The 22,993-nt window shown below is 35.3% G+C and overlaps 1 long non-coding RNA gene across 1 annotated transcript in view; it reads right to left on the bottom strand.

Annotated features, from left to right (window-relative positions):
- LOC138443486 (uncharacterized) overlaps positions 1-22,757 on the bottom strand; it is a 507,027-nt gene extending 484,270 nt beyond the window's left edge. Inside the window, exons 1-3 of the long non-coding RNA XR_011258175.1 lie at positions 22,434-22,757; positions 20,557-20,695; positions 4,101-4,216 (exon numbers count right to left, since the gene is read on the bottom strand). This is a non-coding gene — a long non-coding RNA (uncharacterized lncRNA). The remainder of the gene's footprint in view (positions 1-4,100; positions 4,217-20,556; positions 20,696-22,433) is intronic.
- Positions 22,758-22,993: the final 236 nt, after the last annotated feature.

Consider the following 22,993-nt stretch of genomic DNA (forward strand, 5'->3'; position numbering starts at 1 on the left):
GGATAATCCAGTTTTATGCACCTGTGTGTATGTGTGTGAGCACGTGCGTGCTCGGTCACTTGGTCATAACCTGTTCTTTGCTACCCCATGGACTGTAGCCCACCAGGCTCCTCTGCCCATGGAATTCTCCGGACAAGAACACTGGAGTGGGTTGTCATTTCCTCCTCCAGGGGATCTTGACCCAGGGATCAAAACTGCGTCTCCTCTGTCACCTGCATTGGCAAGTGGATTCTTTACCACTGCGCCACCTGGGAAACCCTTTTTGCAAACCCTTTGATGTCTACTAAAACATTAAAAGTAGTAGTGAAACCATGTAATATGCACTTGAAAATGATCAGAATCAATCTGAAAAATGAGTTCTTCATTATACTTAAGTTATTAAGGCAATAGGGTCTTTCCTTACAGGGGCTTCCCTCATACAGGCTTTATCCATAAATTGTTTATATTTAACCACAAAAGGAACAATTAACAAATTTCAGCTCTAGACAAGATTGAAAAAAAGATAATGTGTCTTTAAAACATGCTATGCCACTTTTTAGTACCACCTTGTTCTTTATTGTCCTCTTCCTAGCTTTCCAGGGCCCTGAGCAACGGAGAACAGGGGTAGCTGGGTCACAAGACTCAGTAACCCTAAATACACTTCCTTGGTTCTAAACACTGCCATCAAACTTGACAGTCTGTGTCCTTTTTCTACAGCATAATGATGGGTAGCAATTATTCCCATAAACTAATAAATTCCTGCTAACAAGCTAACTGGGCTTCCCTAGTGGCTCAGACAGTAAAGCATCTGCCTGCAATGCAGGAGACCCAGGTTCAATCCCTGGGTTGGGAAGATCCCCTGGAGAAGGAAATGGCAACCCACTTCCAGTACTCTTGCGTGGAGAATGCCATGGACAGAAGAACCTGTTAGGCTACAGTCCATGGGATCACAGAGTCAGACATGACTGAGTGACTTCACTGTCATGTTCACTTTCAACAAGCTAACTGCTGGATAACTCCCCTTAGGGTGATAGCTTAACCTAGTTGAAACGTACAGCTTCTTGAAAGATCCTTAAGTGTACATGAAATTTTTAAATTTAGGACTAGTGGCATTCCATAGAGGAAGATATTTCTGATCAGAGACTTTTCTTCAAAGTACATCACCTAAATAGCACTCTACCTTACCTACTGGTAAGATTGTTTATGTATGTAATTTTCCTTTATAAAGGTAAATTTTAAAGTATACATATAAGTCCTTGGTGGTGATGGAAGCAGAAATGATTGATGCTGGAAGGTTGAACCATGTTGCTACCAAGTTACTGACATTCTGCTAAATAATCACATGCCAATAGAACCAAGAGCATTTCCTCATATTTACCTTTTTGTCCCACTAGACCTTAATTGAACAATTTACAAAGATTCCGTTTCTCAAGTCACATGGAAAAGAAAAGGTCATACTAAATAAATATGTCTTATTCAAATGTCAAAATTTAGATAAAACATTATTCTTTTTACCAAATGAGATTAAATAACTAGATATTATTAGATATGTATTATATTACTCTATATATGAGAGATAGGGACAGAGAAAAAGAGATACATGTACATATACACATATATACATTACCTGATGATACATTAAAAGATTTAATTATGCTTACTTCCAAAGGAATACCATCTATAAAATAACACATTATATCTCCACTCAAATGTCTTTAGTCAGTTAAACCATGAATATCCTTTTCTCCCTTACCCATGAGTAAGAATTCCTTCAGGATAAGTAACAATTTTCTCCCCAACTAATGTAAAGAAAAAACACTAAATGGATTTAGTTCAAGACTTTGCAAAAGGAATGCACCTTTACTATGATCAGATAGTCAAACTGTCAAGAACATTATGCATACCCTAATGTGTTTATTTATAATGGAAATTGTATAGTAAACAGAATCAAGATTTGAAGTGAGTTGCATTGCCTCCATCAGAGAGAAAAGAAAATGTGATCATTTATTCACAGGCACAGATTTGAGCCAGATATATCCATAAAAAGTTAATGGGAAGATTCAGAACCTCATAAAAAGCTATAGAAGAGCATCCTGCCTACATCAAATCACCATACATATCCGTCATGTGAGGTGTACATTATATGGTCTGAGAAGGATGAAATTACATATATAAAAGGCTACCAATATGTGAAATCACAGATATTCACTAGCTTGAATATCCACAATACTTAAGGTACCTTAATATCAGCATTTTGTGTGTGTGTGAAAACACTATCAAATGTCCTTTGTTACATTTAATAGAGGTTATTGTTAATGCTTTCTTGTTAGATGTAATTTGTAGGATACAGATGAAATTGTCCTGGGAGTTCAAGGAACTTAGGCTTTCTCTAACCTGCTTCTCAATACCCTTCCAGCTTCAACCCACTTCCAGAAAAATCTATATTGTTTATCTACAGCTGTGTAAGAATTTATCCCCAAACTCAAGACTTCATGACTTAAAACAATAAACACTTATTATCTCAGTGATTCTGTGGTTAAGAAATCCAGGCTTGGCTTAGCTGAGTCCCATGGCTCAAGATTCTCACAGTGCTGCATCTCAAGGATGAACCAAGGGAAGGTCTCTCAAGCCCACTTACGTGGCTGGCGGTAAGCCTCAAGATGTTGCTAGCTGTTGGCTACAAACATCAATTCCTGTCATGCACCCTCTCCATAGGGCCTTCACAGCATGGCATCTGGCTTCCCTCAAGGCGAGAGCTCAGAGAGAGAGAGAATGAGAGGAAGACCATGAGAGAACCAGTAACGTGAAAGTCACAGTCTTTGTGTAACCTAACTTCAGAAGAGACACCTCATCACTTTCGCTGAATCCTATTCTTCAGAAGTGAGTCACGATGTCTAGCCCACACACAAGGCTTGTGGGGGCACAAATTCCACAAGGCGGGGATCTTAGAAGCCAATTTACAGGCTGCCTACCACAGCATCTTCTGTACTGAAGGAACATGTCACACATTTCTGATTGCCTGGGAACTGCCCGAAATTTCTGGAAGAATGGCATTTGAGCCCACTGTTTTCTCTATCAATACATCTAGACTATTAATTAAATTTGAGGCATTCAGTCTACAGGGTTTAATTCAGTCATATAAAAGTCAAAGTCTAGAGGGTAGGGGGAAATGTCTCTGAAGAAATGACTTTTAAAGCATTACTTGAAGATTAGTGTGGCTAGCTTTGTGTGTGTGAGGGTTCAGATGCAGGAAGAAAGAACTTAAGGTAGAAAAAGGCAGAGAAATAGAATGATGTTCAGAACTCCATTTATTTCTCTGCTACCACTTTTTCTTCCTTGTCTACATCTTTTGTTCCTTGATCTGTTTTTTTTTAATATATATATATTTTTTTAATTTTAAAATCTTTAATTCTTACATGTGTTCCCAAACATGAACCCCCCTCCCACCTTCCTCCCCATAACATCTCTCTGGGTCATCCCCATGCACCAGCCCCAAGCATGCTGTATCCTGCGTCAGACATAGACTGGCAATTCGATTCTTACATGATAGTATACATGTTTTGATCTGCTAACTGAGGCTACTAATTTAGAACAAATGTATTCACTTCAGTATAGAAAACTGAAAATGTAATGAGTTTGGAGCCCCAGTGATTTGAAGAATGAGAGGAAGAAGCAAGGGGTGAGAAGGAAGAGAAAGAGAAAGGGGGAAAGAAGGAACACCATGATGGGAAGAAGTGACAACAGAGAGAAATAAAAGGATGAATTACTCCATATTTGCTCCTGAGCGATGCTCTACAGGTGGGTGAGGAAATCTTTTCAGGGAAAGGCATTAAAGATTTTCATGGTAAAAAGTTATCAATCAAATTTGAGTCCAATTCATGGTCAATAATATAAAACCAAACTATCCAATAAAAATCTATTAGAAATCACAATCAAAACTCCTGATTGAAATTAAAAACAAGAAAAACCAAAATGAACATGAAGACTGGCCAGGATCAAGGACAAGGAAACAAAAAAAAAAGATAAGTGACAAAAGTAGAGGAAAAGTTGCATAGGACAATGAGTGCCCAGGGATTCCAGCTCCACCAAGGTCAGGGGATGCCCAAAGGTCTTATACATACTTGTCTGCATCAGCTTTTTATATTTATGGTAGTGTCTCCATATGGTTCACAGGTATAATCCTTCCAACCCAGGCCATCTGTTTATTCATAGAGTTCCAAGATACAGAAAGAGATTTCTGAATGGAGGAGACCATACAGTTAAAAAAGGGAATGCATACATCTGAAAGTCTGACTTTTCATCCCCACTTACATAAAGGCCATCTTAATGCATGAAATCTATGGATATATTTGCTTTATTGCTGTATTCCATTTTCAAAGAAGGAACTATCCAATTTATATATATATATAGAAAAGATCAAAAGGTTGAAAATGGTCTTACTACATTGTGAACTCATTATGGTTGCCCTTCAATTTGTTGTATAGTCACTATTTATAGGATCTGATATAGGATACATATATGTATAGGATCTCAGAAACAAGGCCAGTTGTCAAAAAACTCTACAAGTTTTGACAAGCATACAACAAATCTATCAAACTGAACTGTTTAGTAATCACAGTCTTATTATAAGCTTTAAAACACATCTCAGGGTATTCTAACACACATCAATATTTTACCTTTCCTGCTCATAATTGCATTACTTCAGATAACCTTATAAATTGAACATTAATCCACATAAACATATACTGATGTTAGATTATGCCTATTATGTGCTAGGAGTGTTGCATTCAGAGACTGCAAAGATAAACTGAACCCAGATCATATCCTTAAGTCCAGACCATTTCCCGATAGTGAAAATAATCACCAAGTTATTGTTTCAGAGCCATTCTTCATATACCAACATCAACGAAGTTTTGCCCTTGGTTAAAGCAGTTGAAAATCTCCAGTAACCCTGGCATGTATACTTCAGAACATTGTTTCTACTATATAGAAGTTCATGGATAGCCATTTAGATTATTTTCATTGCTGTTCCTTGCTCTATTAAAAGTTTTCTGGTTGGCATACTTTGCGAAAGTGTTCCACAACCCTATCTGTCTCCTAGTGTAACTCTGTAGACCTACTGACTACCTTCAGTCATATTATTTATTCTTTGGAAATTGCAACAGAAGCACCACCAATTTGGATTCCTAATCATGCCATCAAAAGGTGTTGGAGAACTTCTTAGGGTCATCTAACTTACATGGCAGCTACCATAGCCCCTGTCTACTGAAAATGTGAAATACTAGAGGTGTTGACATGGATGTACAGATCACACTTATTTCCTATGATTTTCTTCAATCTTTGTGAAGTAAAGGTCTATCAGCTAAGTCCTAAAGATTTTATCCATGCCATTTCTAAGCTCTGTAATAAACATCACATCAAAAAGGACTTTAAGCACTCTTGCAGTGAGATTTTTCTTATTAAAAATTGACCAACTCCTGTTTCCCACATTTCAGTCTTGTGGCTTCCCTGGTGACTCAATGGTAAAGAAATTGCCTGCAATACAGGAGACACAGGTTCAATCCCTGGCTCAGGAAGATCCTCTGGAGAAGGAAATGGCAGCCCACTCCAGTATGCTTGCCTGGGAAATCCACAGAGGAGCCTGGTGGGCTACAGTCCATGGGGTCACGAGTGTTGAAGACAACTTAGTGACTAAACCACCACCACCACCACCTCTTCAATACTCCTAAGTTTTCCCACATTCTTGACTGTCCCATTGTGACCTTCATCTAGCCCTGAAGGCCTGACCCTCAGCACCAATGAATCAGCTATAGCCCTGGGTTTTCTCTGGTTCTTCTATATCAAGATGACTTGATTGCACACACTTCCTAAAAATTCCCGTCTCCTGCGGAGCTCTTCTTAGCCCAGCTGGTGGAGCCACAAAATACCTTTTCTTATGTGTATATCATGAGCCACTGTAATTATTTTGCTCCATAGGAACCAGAGTATGTTCTATGTAGCAGAAATTTTGAGTGATGTTAATATTTTACTTGCAATAAATTATTTTCAACCATTTCAAATTTTTTAATGTTTATTTACAAGAAGAGCTTTTAATAAATCAAAAAACATTGTAAATCTCAAAGAGGAAAATCCAGATGCATTATTTTTCAAGGTATTGAATGTGAGAGCAGCTTCCCTTTTTTGGACTGGTATTAAAGGAAAACTTGTTTTGGAAATGTTAATCATGTGGGACTTTATACTCCATAAGCACATTATGGGTTTGATGATGCTTATTTGACAATATTGGTCGCTAATGATCCAAAAGGTTACCATGATATTTTGACCAGCAGTTGGGAAGATAGAAATGCTGTGACGGTTGCTTCATCAACTTTCTTTGACCTGAAAAAGGAAACTTCTCAATCCTAAAAAGTCATAATTAAGTTGAAGAAGAGTTTCTGTGGTTGCCTGAGGAACATTTTCTAGTCCTTACTTGGATATCTTAGCAATCCTATTATCAAGTTATCTGATCTCTATAATGCCTTTATATAAAATATATGACTATGAACATATACACACTTCTGTGGTCTTAAGTAATTTCAATGGATCTTATCCACAGTCCCGCATGTCATAATTCACATTAGAAACAAAAAGAACAATGGCTAGTCTTTTACATATTACATTTAATCCCTTTGTAAACCTTGTTTTGATAAAGCTTTTTCTTCATTCTATGCCATTATGATGAATAAACAAAACACTCTAGCCATTCGAGAATATAAACTCTGGGTATGGATAGATATCTAATTTTAGTCAGAGTGAGGATTTTTTTACTTCAAGGACTACAATAATAAAGTAAAAAATTTCAAATCCATAAAATGTCATAGACCAGAGGAAAAGCAGTTCTTTTCTTTAGGATCTTCTCCTTCAGTGCACTTAACTTTATTTTTAAAGCATTCAGTGTTTGTTCTATCGAATATAGTACTTTCTGGAAAACAACCAACTCAGAAAGTAGTTCAAAGGTTAGTTACAGGATAAACTAATAGCTATGCTAAGCTATTACTTTGTAGAGCCAATAAAAAAAGAAAAAAAGAAACTATATTATTTCCACAATCTATATGGTCATCTCCAGCAACAACCAAATCAATAATAAAACATTTTTTATTTAAACTTCACCCTGCCTTCCCCTCTCTGCTTCTGAAATTTTATCCCAACAGGGAAATCTCCTTGGAATATACCATAAATATAAAAAAAGCAAGAGTGGACAATGTAATAAATGTTTTATTTTCGTTTGTTAATAGATGGTGAAGTTCAGCTCACTTGTGGTTTGACCTTATTCTAGTACATGAACAATTTTTCTTAAATACAGCTTTCATATAACACCATATAACACCAGCCATCTCAAACTTCTGCATTCACCCCAGGGAAATACACACGTACACGTGTATGCACACAAATAGCCATTGCAATATAACATTATTTCATAGATTTTTATATACCACAATTCAAATCATACAGCCCCAAAATTACAATTACACGTATAAATGCTTGAAAAAATTCATTATCCCACGTACGTAGGCTAATCAGATACAATTTTTTTGTTTCACTGCATATATTAATGTTAATAGTAACTGATAATAATCAGTGATAACTATTGAATTTTATTGCAATAATTTTCATCTGTGCTATATACCAAGATAGTACTCAGATATTCAGATTTGATATATTGGCCCAGGACCTATATAAGATGGCCCAGGGCACTATTGTTTTTTAGTTTTAGTTGTTGCTGACGCAAATTGCAAATTTAAGGTTAACAACTCCTTATTAAATGCTTTCTGTGTGCTAAGTCTTGAGCTAAGTGATTTATATTCCTCAACTCCTTGAATCCTCATAACTCCATTGGGTAAATTTAATTATTTCCATTTCACAGATGAAGATACTGACACATAAAGGGGTTAAATAACTTGTTCAAGGTCTCCCAGAACTGGGGTTTAAACCTAAATTGCATATATGTATATGAAAGCAAATATGTGATTGTATTTTTTTATTATCTAATTCTTCAAATAAATAAAAATAAGGCTAAGACAAAACTAAAATAATTAAAATAGCACATGAACTCCCAGTCTCCTTCTGCAGGGTCTACTAGAAACTGTTCTGACCCTCCCCAACCCTACAGCAAACGTCATCAGTTCAATAAAAGAGCTACTTGAGTTACCCAGGTCCTGAGCTCTGCCTTCCCTGGGATCTTGCTTCTCAGTCTTTCCTCATCCCTGTCATGGTGCTTAGGGCATGAGGAGGCATCAACACATATCTATTAAATAAATAAACATCACCAGAAAGAGGGCTCTCTTGGTGGCTCAGACAGTAAAGAATCTGCCTGCAATGCAGGGCACCTAGGTTCAATCCCTGGGGGGAAAGGCTATCCACTCCAGTATTCTTGCCTGAGAATTCCATGGACAGAGGAGCCTGGCAGGCTACAGACCAAGGGATTGCAAAGTGTCCGACACAACCGATCAACTAACACTTCACTTTTCGCAAAAAAAGTCCCACCTTCCTGTCTGCTGATTCCTTCAGGGTACATCCTGGTGCCTAACTCTGCCTCCTTCCTCAACTTCAACTCTCAGAGCCTGCCTACTAGACCCTTGGGCTCCCAGTGAGCACCTGTATTAGGCTTGATCCTTCACTCATAGGCTGTAAAACCCATTCTCTTATGCCTCCCTGGGAGCTCCAGATTGTTCTCTGAGCAGAACACCCCCCAAATTACCCCACCACACGAAAAGTAGGCAACAGAGGGAAGCCGAGGCCCAAGGCCCAGGGTACTCTGTGGCCTTTCGGACTTCAATGTGGGACTGCACTTCAGTGCTCCTGTCCCCAGGTATATTGTGCTGATACAATTCTTCCCTTAAGTTATTATGTCTCTCCTCACTGAGGGAACTCCAGAAATGGGATGGCAGAAAGCTGAAACCATTTATTTACATAGTGAGGACTAGGCTGGAGAAAATGATGTGATTTAAGAGGTCTCTTTTTCAGCCTGATTTAAATACAGTTACACAAACCACCTAAAACGGTTTCCTATCACATGTGAATTCAAGTTCATGGGGCACACTAAAGAATTAATCCTCTGTGACTTGCCTACCTTTCAATAGAAACACTAGCTTATCCTCAGAACTTGGAGAGGGACACACCTCAACGTAATTCTCACAGTTAATATATTAGAGTCTAACCAAACATTTAATTCAAGCAAGGTATTTATAAATCCTGGGTATTATTCTAGTGAAGAGAGATTTTGATAACGATGGACTATTAGTGTGGTCCCTCCACAAAGACTTTTGCTTCTTGAATACTATTATGATTGCATGGTAATCTTACCCAGCTAGTGTTTTCTTAATGTCCTGGGGAGCCTGATCATTGTAAATTACCTGTGACATCTCATTAATCCTCTTTTTCCTCACAAACGCATAATTAATGGTAACATTGACAATAATACACAAATTAGCTAAGTGACGCTTTATGGTGTTGGTTTTGATTAACGTCAGGAACCCAAAAATGACATTAATATAATGCAGATCCCAAAAGGCAGTCTGCACTTTGACCCCAGACATACATTTTGTTTGCACCATCACCAAGATTAATCCTCCTCTGGATGAAGACGAGACAAAACTCTGGCCACTGGCAGCGTATGCCGGGCTGTCGGAAAACAAACCGCCTCAATTGCATTTGTTTAAGAAGGAAATCTTAATGCATAGAAAACAACAGCGTAGTGTCATTTCCTATTGTCTAGTTAGGACAAAGATAAATGAGCAACTGTCATGATTTAGATCAACTGCTTCTCTGCTAACTTCTATTATTTGCTTATTTATGGAGCACTGTTTAATTAAAAGTATACCTAGATGATATGAAGTGCATGATAAAATGATTAAAATTCCTGCTGCTCTCACTATAGATGGTTTTTGAAAATCAAAACTGGTTTTTATATGCATTTCAACCTGCAAGACCTCTAAATGATACATTCTTACTAACCACAAGAAAGTAAAAAAAAAATAAAACAAAAAAAAAAACAATGCCTGAGAAAATGTTCTTTGTCTCTGACTTGAGTAACAAAGTGAAAGCACTGAAAGGAATTTGGATAAAGTAAACTTCTTTGCTGCAAAAATGAGGCACCTTTGTTGCAGGTGAGGAGGCTGAATTAGAAACACTTTTTTCAGATTGAAAGAGACAGACACTATACTTAGTCACAGTATTGTCTATTGCTGCATCATCAACTTCTAAATTCAGGGTTAATCATATGACTTTATTATGATCATGAACAGTTCCTTAATCACGATTTTCACAAATCCAAGTTGAGTACTGAATCTCTTTAACACTCTAAAGAGGTACAGTATGCTAATTTTTAAAGATGCAACCTATTTTCTTCGTGACAATTATTTATAGCTGAAAATATTTAATGGTATAGTGTTTTCTGAAAATAATTATAATAGCTCTTTCTTGATTAGTTTGACATCTATCTATTTAGTCTGTTTTTCAAAATATTGTAAACCATAGCCCTGGCTAATTTTATTTCATTTCAATAATGGAATAGGGAGAAAAGCCATACTATCATGCCTTTTTCGATTTTTCACATAAATAACTGCCATCTGGAGAATGCCTTCATGACAAAAGTGTATAATGCATAAAGTGATATAAAATTTGAAATAAGTCCACCAAAATCAGGATGTAAAGATCACCAAAATTATTTTTAAAAATTGTGTATGTATTTCATTTTTAAAATAAAGGAATTTTAATATCTTAAAAGGTGATTTTAGTTTCTATGGTTATACATTTTCAATTTTAATGCTCCTAATTCCCACCCCCCCCAAAAAAAGGAAAGAAAGCAGACTGCCTTACAACTGCTTGTCATAGCAATTTAATTTTGAAAAATGTTTTGTCTTTCCCTGCTTGCAATATATTTATCATATGACTCGGTTTATCTTTTTTTGATTATTTAAAGTTATAAAATAATATTTCAGAAGAGCCTCAGATTTTTCTTATTCTGTTGTTTAAACATTATTTTAAAGTCTAAAGCATCTTGTTTTTAAATGGACATGTTAAGTATTAGTTGCACCAACTTTCACCAGCACACAAACCCAATGGAAAGCAAACTGGAATTTAAGGGACAATGGGGATTCCTATAGAAGTCATATTTTCAGTCAACCTAACTAAACCATAAATCGAGATTACAATAATAAATTATGTTTTATTATTTTGTCAGGAATAAGTACAGAACTGAATTTTGAAAGAGATTTGGGCTTAATTCATGTGTTAAATAGATCGGGATAAAACAGGGCTAGAAAAAACTGGCCCTGTATTATATAGAAACTCAAATTAGGCACTCACCACCAAACTAATTAGTAATTGATTAATTTATTATAGAAATACAATTCCTTTACACTGCAAAGCCTAAGGCATGGGATGATTGAAAGCTTCAAATTTAAAAAAAAAATTGGTGACAATCTTTTAATCAGAGGCATTGTTTACAACATGGTTTTAAGGTAGCTGCTATAACATCTTTAACTAGTTAAAAACACTCATCAAGCTATAAAAATACTTTCATAGATGAGTTCTCTGAAGCAAAATGTTTGAAACCTCTCAAAGTGCCTTCATTTGTACTTTTTTCTGCAGTTACAATGAGTATTACTATTAGTACAAATGTATCATTTTCACTTTTCATTTTTATTTAAGTTCATAGAGAACAATCTGTCAAGCTCTAATTTTATAGAAATCTGTTTTTCAGGTTTAAATGTGGTACACTGCATTTAAATAAGCCCCAATAGTTGTGCCAAGTTACTTTTTTGTTGTTGTTTTAAGAAATTATTTCATGCAAAGAAAGAGGCTGCTGTGTGGGAAAGCATGTTTTCTTAAGTGTTTAATCAGACATTTCCAACCCACTAGACTTTGTAGATGTGATTTCACTTTGAAAACATATCTTATCAGGGTGGTTGGTGTAAAATTCTTGTCTGTTTTCTTACCTTTGAATTTGAGCTCTATTTATAAGGCTCAGCTGAATGATGTCTATAGCTAAGGAATTTCCTTACTAGGGAGTTTTACATGAACACGATTAATGAGAAAGCACCACGAGGCATGGAGCAGGGTGTCAATTTAGGTTTCCTGTACAGGCTAACCTTATCAAAACGTTCCCCTTTACACAGGAGAAAAAGACGTGACAAAGCGGTTAACTATGTATCTGATTTTATCTTTCTATTATTTTCCTCTTGATAGAATATCTTTTCAGAGTAAACAAAAGGAGATGGAGTCTTCATTCCTTATTTGTATATGCAAGTGAAATGGTGTTCCTTTCCCTGTGGAAGGCACTGGCCTTTCTCACATGGAACAAACTGCTAGAGAAACTTGGTTTAGAAGAAATGCAAATATTTAATACTCAAATCTATATTTTGAAATATAACATGGTATTTTCCATAAATCGATATGTGCTGACATATTTCATAACATTACATAAGGTTTTCCATGCATTTTTATTCATGGAAGAACCATTTGCAGAAAGTCACAACATTGTGCTATACATCTCCAGCAAGTTAATTTTCACTTTAATGCTGAATATACCATTTATGGAAAAATAATAGTTATTTAGGCAGAGCAGCACTTACCTGTTGCTGTGTGAAAATTCCTACCCTTGAAAATGTGCTTTTACCACAGTTATTATTAGTAGGCAATCCCAATGCCTAAAGATTTTTATAAACAGAACCTTAAATCTGCATTTTGGTTGAAGGCTTCCCTTTTTTAGACAACTGAAAATGAAGGAGCACAACAGAAAGTCAAGTCCAAAGAACATTCTTATACATGCTTCAACTTTGGGGTTTCCGTAACTGCCCTATGGAGACTGTCCTTTATTAAGACTCTTAATGAGTGTTCTGCTTGTATTTTTCTACCAAGAATGTCAAATAAGGTTTGAAAGCAAATGTAAACTGTAATGCAAGTGACACACACTAAAAATAGCCCTATAAATCTGTTCATTTTGTTTAGATAGTCTCCAGAGTTGTAAAAAGTAGGACTGCTCAGCTTTATTATTTGTTTTGGAAAAACTAATTCTGTAGAGAATAGGCCACTGATAATGCTATATTACATTAGAGAAGATTTAAGACTGTCTCTAGATTTAATTTTTTCCAAAAAGGATATGTTTCCCTACCCTTATTTTCCAAATATTCTACAAGATAACTAACTAAATGGAAGCTAAGGTGGCAAAGAAATTTCTTCATTTAGTCAACAGAACTAAAATTTTGAAAGAATCACATTTATCTAAAATGAAATTAATTAAAATTTCTAATGGAATTCTCATTCCTATTAGCCTGTTAAATACGATGTTTCCAGTGTTTCCAATGACAGAGTAACAATATTTATCATCCTAACATACCATGAGTTTTAAAAAATAACTCCAGGAGAACATTTTTAGAACATTTACAAGATGAATAGACAACTAAAAATAAAAAGGAAATCAGACATTTCTCTGTGAAAAATAGCTATTGTAATTTACAGTGTTTGATGGAAGATGTATTTTTAAGAAACTATATAATTAGAATTTGAGGTATTGGGTGGTGGTGGTGGTTTAGTTGCTAAGTTGCATCCAACACTTGAGACCCCGTTGGGTGGTGGGGTAACCCTGAAGAAGGGAACATGAGTTCTCTTATATATTAAGGAAGTTTTTTTAAATGCAGCTTATCTTTTCTCTTGAGAAAAAGTTTCAGAGTTTAAACTCTTCCTTTTCTCTTTCCACATGATAGTCAATAGGATTTCTTGGATTGGTTGGATGGCTTTGCACTTAAGCCAAGATTGATTGCAATCTAAGGCTTTGTTGTTGGATATCTTATCCCAATAGAGACATGTATAAACAGACAAAATGACTAAATTGGGCATCAATTTGACCTTTCAGAAGAGAGGTAGTTCAAAAACTACACCAACTTTTCTTTAAAGAAACAAGAATATTGTCATTTAACGGAGCCTTACATTTCAGTTCTTTTTCTTCCACACGGCCAAGCGGTACACTGAATTACTAAGAAACAGGAGTTTCCAGGGCTTTGGGTCTTCTGCCCCACTGCCAAGAATACTTCCCCCCACCACCCCAAGTTCAGAAAGAAAAAAGTGTTGCTATTCATGTGATAATTGTCAAAACCATAATAAGTGCCAAAGAAGGCAGTGCCAAGAAATCATTAGTTCAGTATACGTCTCGGATTTCTGTAATGTTCAGTTAATGGGCCAGATTTCACCAGTCGTTTTTTTTTTTCTTGTAAATTCTTCTTGGTTTGTTTTTAGCCATCTTTTAAAAGAATTGTGTAAGCCAGGCTTATAGTGATTCTGCATGAGTTAAAGTTAAATATTTAAAAACCTGAAATACTGTTTTAACAAATTTTTATGTTCCATTCTCATTATATATATTTTGGCATGCTAATTCAGAAGACCAAAATGCTGCACCGAAAAATTTACTGCCCCCTTATCACAGCTGAACAGTGTATCTCAAGCACATAAAGCACATAAACATAGAAGGAAGATAAAATAACCCAACCATCTTTAAATCTTCAAAATAATTCTGATTCCTGTAAAAATTTAACATCCAGAAAAATTTAAGAACATGTTTTAATCATCATGGTATATGTTGATGTAAAATATTTTCCATAAGTGATACACCCAATGCTTCAAATACACAGTTTTATTGTATCTTTCTAAATAGTTCATCAAAAAATGTCACTGTGAAATTAACAAATATTAAAATGATAGTAACCAACCAGGACCTTAAAAGCAAAGGAAAAGGAATAGTACAATTTTTGTTTGTAAACCTATTGACATAAATAGTCTGACCTGTCACAAATTACCTTTCAGCTACCGTATGTTATGTATAGACCCGTCAAAACTGATAACATTTTGCTTTCATCAGTTTTGTGTTAAATTCTGAAAACCTGAAATGTTTATTGTGGTGAGGTAACCCAATGAATCTAGATAGCATGCATTCCCTGTCCATGTTTACTTTGGTAAGAATTCATAAATGGAAAACTGTTTGGACTAAACACCAGGGTTATTGCTTCTAAAAGCCAGTTCATGGATTGTTTAATAGTATTTTAAATGTCTGCTAATAAGAGTCACAAAAAAAGCTCAGAAGAGTAGAGAACTGGGTCCAGAGACGATCACACAGTAGTCAAGAAGATTAACATGCCACTAGGGGACAGCAGAAAGTCACAGAATGAGGTGGTGCCAGAGAGACCAGAACAAAAGGCTTTTCTTTGTCGAGAGTGAGCGAGAGAGAGACACTAAGATGCATTTCCAAACCAAAATCTTTTACAACTGAAGTGTTTGTAACTGTATTTTTTAAAAGCAGTGAAAAATATTTGCAAAAATCTATTTTTAGATTGCTAAGATCTGTGTACCAGAATGTTATAAAATATACATAACTATCATCTTGGCTAAATAAAAATTCAAATATGGACTATTCTGTTTTCTGCAGTTGAGAGTGAAGGAAAGTTTGAAACATCAGAGGGGAAAAAATGTGAGTTGCAAAACACATTAGACTGAAACTATCAATGACAAAATGCAGCTGTGAAATACTGAAAAATTTTTAAACAAAGCTAAACATACACAGAATCCATTCTGTTTTCAACGAGTGACTATCTGAAGAAATAAAAGTAACTAGAAAATTGATCAAACTAACCAAATATCCTATAAATCAAGGTGTTTATGCTCTCCCACAATATATTTGTAATCTTTAAGCACAATTTTGACTATTGGTTTGAGTTGCAATCATAGTTCCAGGGGACTGGAAATTTTAACCTCTACAATTATTTTAAAAGCTAATGCACATCCTTTAACAATTCAACTCACTGAAATGGTAATTTATACTTCTATATTTATACACTTAAGCATCATTTTAAGTGCAATAGGCTCTGCAATTCCAGGTGACTTACCTGTAAAGCAAATAACAACCAAACTTAGACTCTAATATCTTAAATTCACGGATCACTTTCCTTTGTTTAATCTGCTTAAAACTTGGATCACTGAATGCTCAGTTAATATATCCTGTGATAAGGATGCTGATAAATTTTGCAATCTTTTTTTGGATTCTAGTATTGCTTCTTGAATTCTATCCTTTATTCTTATTTTGTGTGGTATATGTATACCATTTTTTACCACACAATAACAATTTTCTCATATGTCATATGATCAAAAGGCTGAAAACAATTTGAGAAGTCTAGTTCATTTCCCTGTTATCTTTTGTTTTTTTCTCTTTAAAAATTGTTCATTAAATATGGCAAACGTTTGTTGGTCCTAGCTTTAATATTCAGATATGTCAAGCATGGAATTTTTAAATTACTAATAACTGGTATATATTGTAACATAAATATTTAAAACTTTTTTCCCACCACCAAAACAAAATTTTGATTAAAATTATACATTTTCTTCCAAATACATGCCATACCCATGAATTTTCATTGTCTTATCTTTAAAACAATGTTTTAAAGATGAATCTGTTTACCTGTTTAAGCTCCTCCTTCTTTCTGCAATGTACTTTCCCTTCTGGTCAAGTATCCTGACTCTTACACACTTCTAGAATTTAGTATTTCTTTTATCCCAGAGGGCCTTTATCCCTAGATCACAAGTATTCCTTCTTTAAGGGCTCCTTTTCCCCATGGGTTCCTATTTTATAGAGAACATTCTCTCTTTTTATTCTGCAATTTGAACTGACTCCAAAAAATAGTTATAATAATTCCCTCAACATATTCTAAATCCAGAGGAGCCTACCTCTGCACGCCACTCAAGGTAGAGAAGATCTTCCTAACATCTTGCCTAAATCCCGTCTCCTGCATTTAAGACCCTGCTGTCTTGTACTATCCTCAGAGGAAACAGAGACCAGCTGTTCCCCTCTACCTGCAAAGGACTGTGTTCCTTCATGAACTTGAAGACTGCTATTAATTCCCTCCAAGTCTTTTCTTCTCCAGACTAAACACGGCCAGTTCCTTTACCCTTGTTTCATTGGGACTGTTTCCCAAGCCTTTCGTTATTTTGCTGCTTCCTCTGGACCTTCTCCAAATTCTGCACATTCAGCTTAAGTGGTAGGACCCTAAAGGACACAGTGTGATAACAAGGAACTGATTAATATTGCATATAATGTAGATGTTCCCTAAATTCCCTGAATTGTGACTATCCATCAGTATCTTTGTATAAAAAACAAGGCTCTGTTTTTAACCTGTAATTGGTTTGACGTCCACTATGGCCTCCTGTACCTTTTTTCTTACTTATGATTGAATAGAACTCTCCTTTTTTATACTTGAAGCTTATTTTTTTTTCTCTCCACTGACTAACCACTTTTTACCAATGACCTTCACTCTGCTTTTTTTCTACTTGCTTCTTAACTATCCTTTCTTACTTTGGTTGTTGTCTCTTGTTTAAACTCAGATCACAATATCTTGCATAGCTATCAGTTTCTCAACCGTTTATTTATAATGCAAAATTAATTGAAATAATTCTTTATGTATTTGTTCTCCTTAAGCTGACTTTTAATAAATAAGATCAGTGAGTTTCGTAGAAGGGAAAATATCTGGAAAAGATTAACATTACACTAAAAGCTAGATAAGTGTTCCTTTTAAAAAGTAAGACTTGGTTAATGCAACAAGTGTAAAAGGAAGAGAGAAGAGAGGGTGTTTGTATGTATGAAAAAGCATAAGTTAACTTCTAGAACACTGGAAGCATTTGCCCTTTACTCCTTTCTTGCCTCAGAAAAGACACTGAGGTTTGTGATTTCCCTCACAACTGCACACTCTGTCATGTCTAACACTTTATCTGTCTACAAAGAAAGATAGAGAAGATAGATATGAATAAAATTATATCTAATCTCTCCCATCCCTAACACTTATGAATTACAATTATCTTTTAGGACATTCATCTTGTAGAGTAGGTTATAACACTTATAAATTATATTCAGTTTTTAGTCTGGAGAGAAAAATCTGAGGAATAATTCTGCAATTTCTGAGTAGTTTCCATTGTGGACCACTGATGATTAAAAGGTTCAGTAATAACAATGAACAAATGAGAGAAAAACCGCAAAAAATTACTATGCAATTCTGTTATTGCCCAAATATTATGCTGTGAAAAGAAAGAAAAAATTACAAAATCATGTAGGTTTAATAGAAATATGACTTCATAAGATAATTTTCAATTCAGTCATCTAACATAAAAGAACAAAGTTACTTTTGCAAAACAATCATTTTTTTTATTTGTGCTACATCACAAACTTTTTTAAAAAAGAGATTACAAGAAATAGAAAATGACTTGCATTGTATTACCCATTCATCTCTAAACTAACCTTTACCCAAGAAAGGAGGAGAGGGAGGGAAAGAAATAAATGAAAAAATATAACCTTCAAAATTTTATTCTCACCCAGATGTTAGTCTATAAAAAGAAGGTTCCCCAACATAGACAGTCCAGGACTCTATTGTTTCCAGCACCTGCTTTAAAGTTGCTGAAATTGCAAAGAAAAGTTAACTCTATTTAACATATGTCTAGTGCATACAGGCCCTTTTATTGTTTCTTAAACCCTTGAATTACCTTTGTGGAGATAATACTATCTTCAAATAAGAAGACAAAAGTAAAGTTTCCCCTCCGTTTATATAATTTCAATTGAAAAATTATTTATTTTTACTTAAAAGTAAAATTAGCAAAACGTTTGGGACAGTACGATAGCTGTCATCTGACACACTGTGAATATAACCAGACTGTTGACTTACAAAAGAGTCTTATCTGAAGGTCAGAAATGCAATCAAAAACCAACTAAATACAAAGGGAAACCAGTGAAAGGAGAATTAATCCATCTCCAATTATACCATTTATGGTTTGTTGTTTGAGGGCTTATACAACTATTATTTATCTGAAATAATTAGAGCTTTAGAAAAAAAAATCTTAATGTAAAAATCTCCGTAACGAACTCTACAGAATATTTAAAGTCAAAAGAAATATATGAGCACATGCAGATTTGCAGCCAGGAATGGGGCACAGAGCTTTCTAATACGTTTGTCTAGGTGTGGCATGTGCAGAGGAGAGGCACATGGAGCCTGTGACTCATCTGTTGTCCCCTGAATGGGCAGACACCTTCACTGGTAAACATCAGGAAATCTTTGCTCTTTCTGTTTCCTTTCCTTCTGCCGAGGATTTTCTCTTCCTAGAAAGGGAACATTATCTCTTTCTCGCTCAACCTCTGTAGTCTACCGTTTTTCTCCCCGTTTAGGATTGGCAACTCACTTTTGCTGTGTAACAGTTACATTCTTTGTGTTAAATTCTATTTGTATCTTACCTGGGTGACGTCCCATCTTTATTTCCCCCTTCCTAAGTAATTTCTGTCTTCCTGTCTGTCTCTTTCTCCTTAGAGTCTCACAACATTTTCTCTTATTCTGTAACCTCAAGGTGCAGCTGAATTCACTGCTCTCTTCCTGTCACTCTGGACGCTCATCAGGAGCAGATCTCTTTTCTGACCTCTCTTCTCATATAGTTGTACATGCATTTGGGAAGGACGACTTATGCCTTAGGCCAGTATTAGGCAAGGGGATCATAATACCCAAGGAAACGCAAAATGTCTCAGAAAGAGTAGATTTTTCAAAATATTTTAATGGAGAGCACTGGCAGATGCAAAACTTTAAAAGTAATATCCATAAAATATGATCCCTCTGTGTTTCAAACACACTGTCTTTATATCCTGCAGGTGTTCTTCAAGACCAAGTTGAAGCGCATTCATTTAAAAGATCTCTCGCTATTTTATTTTACTTTTCATTTCCCTAAAGGTTTTAAGTGATTTCTTCAGCACAGTTTACTAAAAGGAAGATAGATGCATTTGTCTACTGAATCTGAATACTTTGGTTTGGCTCCAACAAAATGTATTTTAACAAGTCTATTCTTAGTAGAGACACAGTTTAAGTAACCTACTGTACATTTCATTTGTAAATAATTTATTATTGAATACAAATGTCCACACATTCCAACATGTCAAAATCAACAGGAGGCAGGGTCTGGTATAAGGGTTCACTATTAGCCAACTACATTTTTGTCCAGATTGTATGCAAGGCATAGTTAATATTTAATTTAGTTTATAACACTGAAAGGTTCTGGCATATACCTCATTGTCATGATATACAAAGCAGAATACACTGTGTCTTCCTCTTGGTGAAAGGAAAAATGTTTAAACTTCCCACCGATGGAGCAGTCTGAGAAACTGGTTAACTTTTAGTGTCTTTTTTTTAATCCCACCTTTAAAAGAAACAATGAGCATTTATATGTATATTCAGCAATGATTCCAACCCACCCACTCCCCCAAAAAGCTCTGATGCGTTTTCCATCTTTGGATCACACTCTAGGAGACTAGAGAACAATCGGTGGGTTTCACATAGCACCTGATTGATATTTCCAGGGAGTGAAAGCCTCCACTGGCAGATTAGGCTGATATTGCATATTCAAACACATACAACGATATATTTGTCATTGCTATTGACCTTTATCTCTCCAGTTTCCTGACAACCTTCTACAGTTATTGACATTACAAATACCAGCAACAACGTGCGGGGCAAAGTATAACCTTTCATTTACCTTCATGTCCCTCAAATGACTCGTGTAGGTAGTTTCAACAAAAGCGGCAAACAATGACACTGTTGATTTTTTTTCCTCTTAACTTGCTAAAATGTTTTCCATTTTCCTCTTGTTCTCAGAAAATCATGCCAATAACTCTCTACAAAGGAAACGATTTCAAATGAATACAGGTAATTAGAAGTGTCAAGAAATCAGCAAAGTAGGGTGTCTGCCATCATTTCTTGGAGAGAATGCCAGATTCCCTTTCAAAAAGGTCTTTGTCATTTTTTAATGGAAGGTAATTAATGTAGACTACAGTAAAATGTACAGGATCCCAGTCGTTGTCTTTCTTGCCATAGAAATGGGACCATAAAGATGTTTTGATATCTAGAAACAATCTTCTGAGGTTATTTTAAAATGACTTTTAATTACAAAAGTAGTCCTTTTAATCTTTTCATTTTAAAAGAAAAAGGATTTAGAAAGGGGATATTTATTAGGAGACAAAAGACAGAATGTTTCACAAGGAAAAACTGTATGGAAAGTGAAACAACAGGATTTTATAAAGCTGACAAGATTCAATAAATTAGCCTATATCTCAAATGTTGCCAACAGTAAGAGAAATAATGCATAATGTCCTAATAAAGATAGTTATACTTTTAACGCTATGACACCTTGGACACAATCAGATCTTTTTTCCTCAAAAACTACACCAAACTATTTAGCTTTTTTAAAGCCAAAACTCCATGAGACCCGTGACTCATAGGTATTTATTAAACATGAGAATTTTTAGGACTGTTCCTATTCTTTTATGAATGAGGGTGAAATTTAAGCCAATTTTGAAATTATCTGAAGGCCATAATTTCCCACTGTAAGCTATTCAAATGGAATAATCCTTCTAAGCTAAGTTTTTACATGTACATACATATGAAATTATTCTCATTTTATCTCTTGGTTCTCCAGAAACAGTAATGTTTCTTCACTTAAGGTTTCATTATCTTGGGATAGCAAAAAAGTCTTAATCATAATAAATATAAAACATTGAAATCTGAAATTAAAGTTATAAGGTTATTTCAATATTGATGACTTTAACATTGAAACATTAATTAATTGGGAATTATGATAAAAGTACATATAAGTACTCAATAAGTATGACCATCATTATCTATTATTGAGAATAAGATGGACTGAAGAAAAAATATAACCAAAGCCTTATAATAAATCTTTGTCAATGCAACAAGTAGAATAACATCTTATTTTTCATAAACCTCTATCCTGAGATTATTCTCATTCATGGAATTCATACCACCATCAAACGAACAAAAGAAAAACACTCAACTGTAACTGATGTGCTAATCATATGCTATTCCATTCACCAATAATATGCTTCTGGAAATCAGGATTTAGTGTATTTTTGTTTATAAGCCAGTCAAATCAAATTTTCAGAGTGAATGAATCTGGCCATTTTAGAGAAGAGACCACACTTCATACAAACATAATCTTTAAAGTCTGGCATTAAACTAATGTATAAAGGGCAGTGCAAAATGTCACAGAATCATTGATAGTAGATATTACTCCAAAGGTGGGAGAAGTAGCTAAGTCGTAATGAAGACAGAGGCTAGGAAAAGGGGCTTGTTTGATATACTCAGATTGATCAAGGCCGAGGCAAGTTTTATAAATAATGGACCCACAATTTAACCACCACATAGAGGAAATAATCAGAGACTATTTTAGTTACTAAAGATAAAGTGCAGTTCAAAAACTGAAGTGAATTCACAGTATTATGAAAGAAACACAGTCAAAAATCCAGAACACAGAAAGATGGACACAGAAGGGGGGAAAGGTTGCTTCTAAGCAGGACATTGGCATCAATGAAGAGAAATCTGGGCTTCCTCAAGTACCTGGATTTAGCCGATGGTTCTTTCTTGCTTATTTGACTCTGGTTCTTTCAGCCCCAGGAGGGTGGGTGGTCAGGAAAGTAAGCCATCAATGGCAGGATCGTTTCAAGCTGTATTGCTTCATCCTCCAAACCATATAATCTCAGCTCAGAGCCCTGATTCAATGTTTTCTTAAAGCATGTATCATAAAACCCTTCTCAGAATCAAAGGAGGTTGGAAGAGTCATTTGAAATACCATATTTCAAGCGTAATGTAGTACGACTGGTCTCTATTTCTCTCCTTCTCCCCTTCCTTACTTGTAAATAAGAAATTGCATCAGGATGTGTCACATTATTACCCTCCAACCAAACAATGAAGATGAGTCATTTCTTCTGTTATTAATGACATGGTTTATTGTGTATGGCCTTAAAAAGCAGATCACTGCCAAAAATAATAACAAAATATTAACCATCTTCAAGTCAAAGATTACTGGTTTCATCATTCCCTGTTGTTCAAATGTATAATTGTAGGTGGGGCTAGTATTTAGCCACTGGGTAACCCAAGACGGGTGGGTCATGGTGGAG

Source organism: Ovis canadensis, chromosome 7 (assembly GCF_042477335.2).
Source record: "Ovis canadensis isolate MfBH-ARS-UI-01 breed Bighorn chromosome 7, ARS-UI_OviCan_v2, whole genome shotgun sequence".
Classification (NCBI taxonomy): Eukaryota; Metazoa; Chordata; class Mammalia; order Artiodactyla; family Bovidae; genus Ovis; species Ovis canadensis.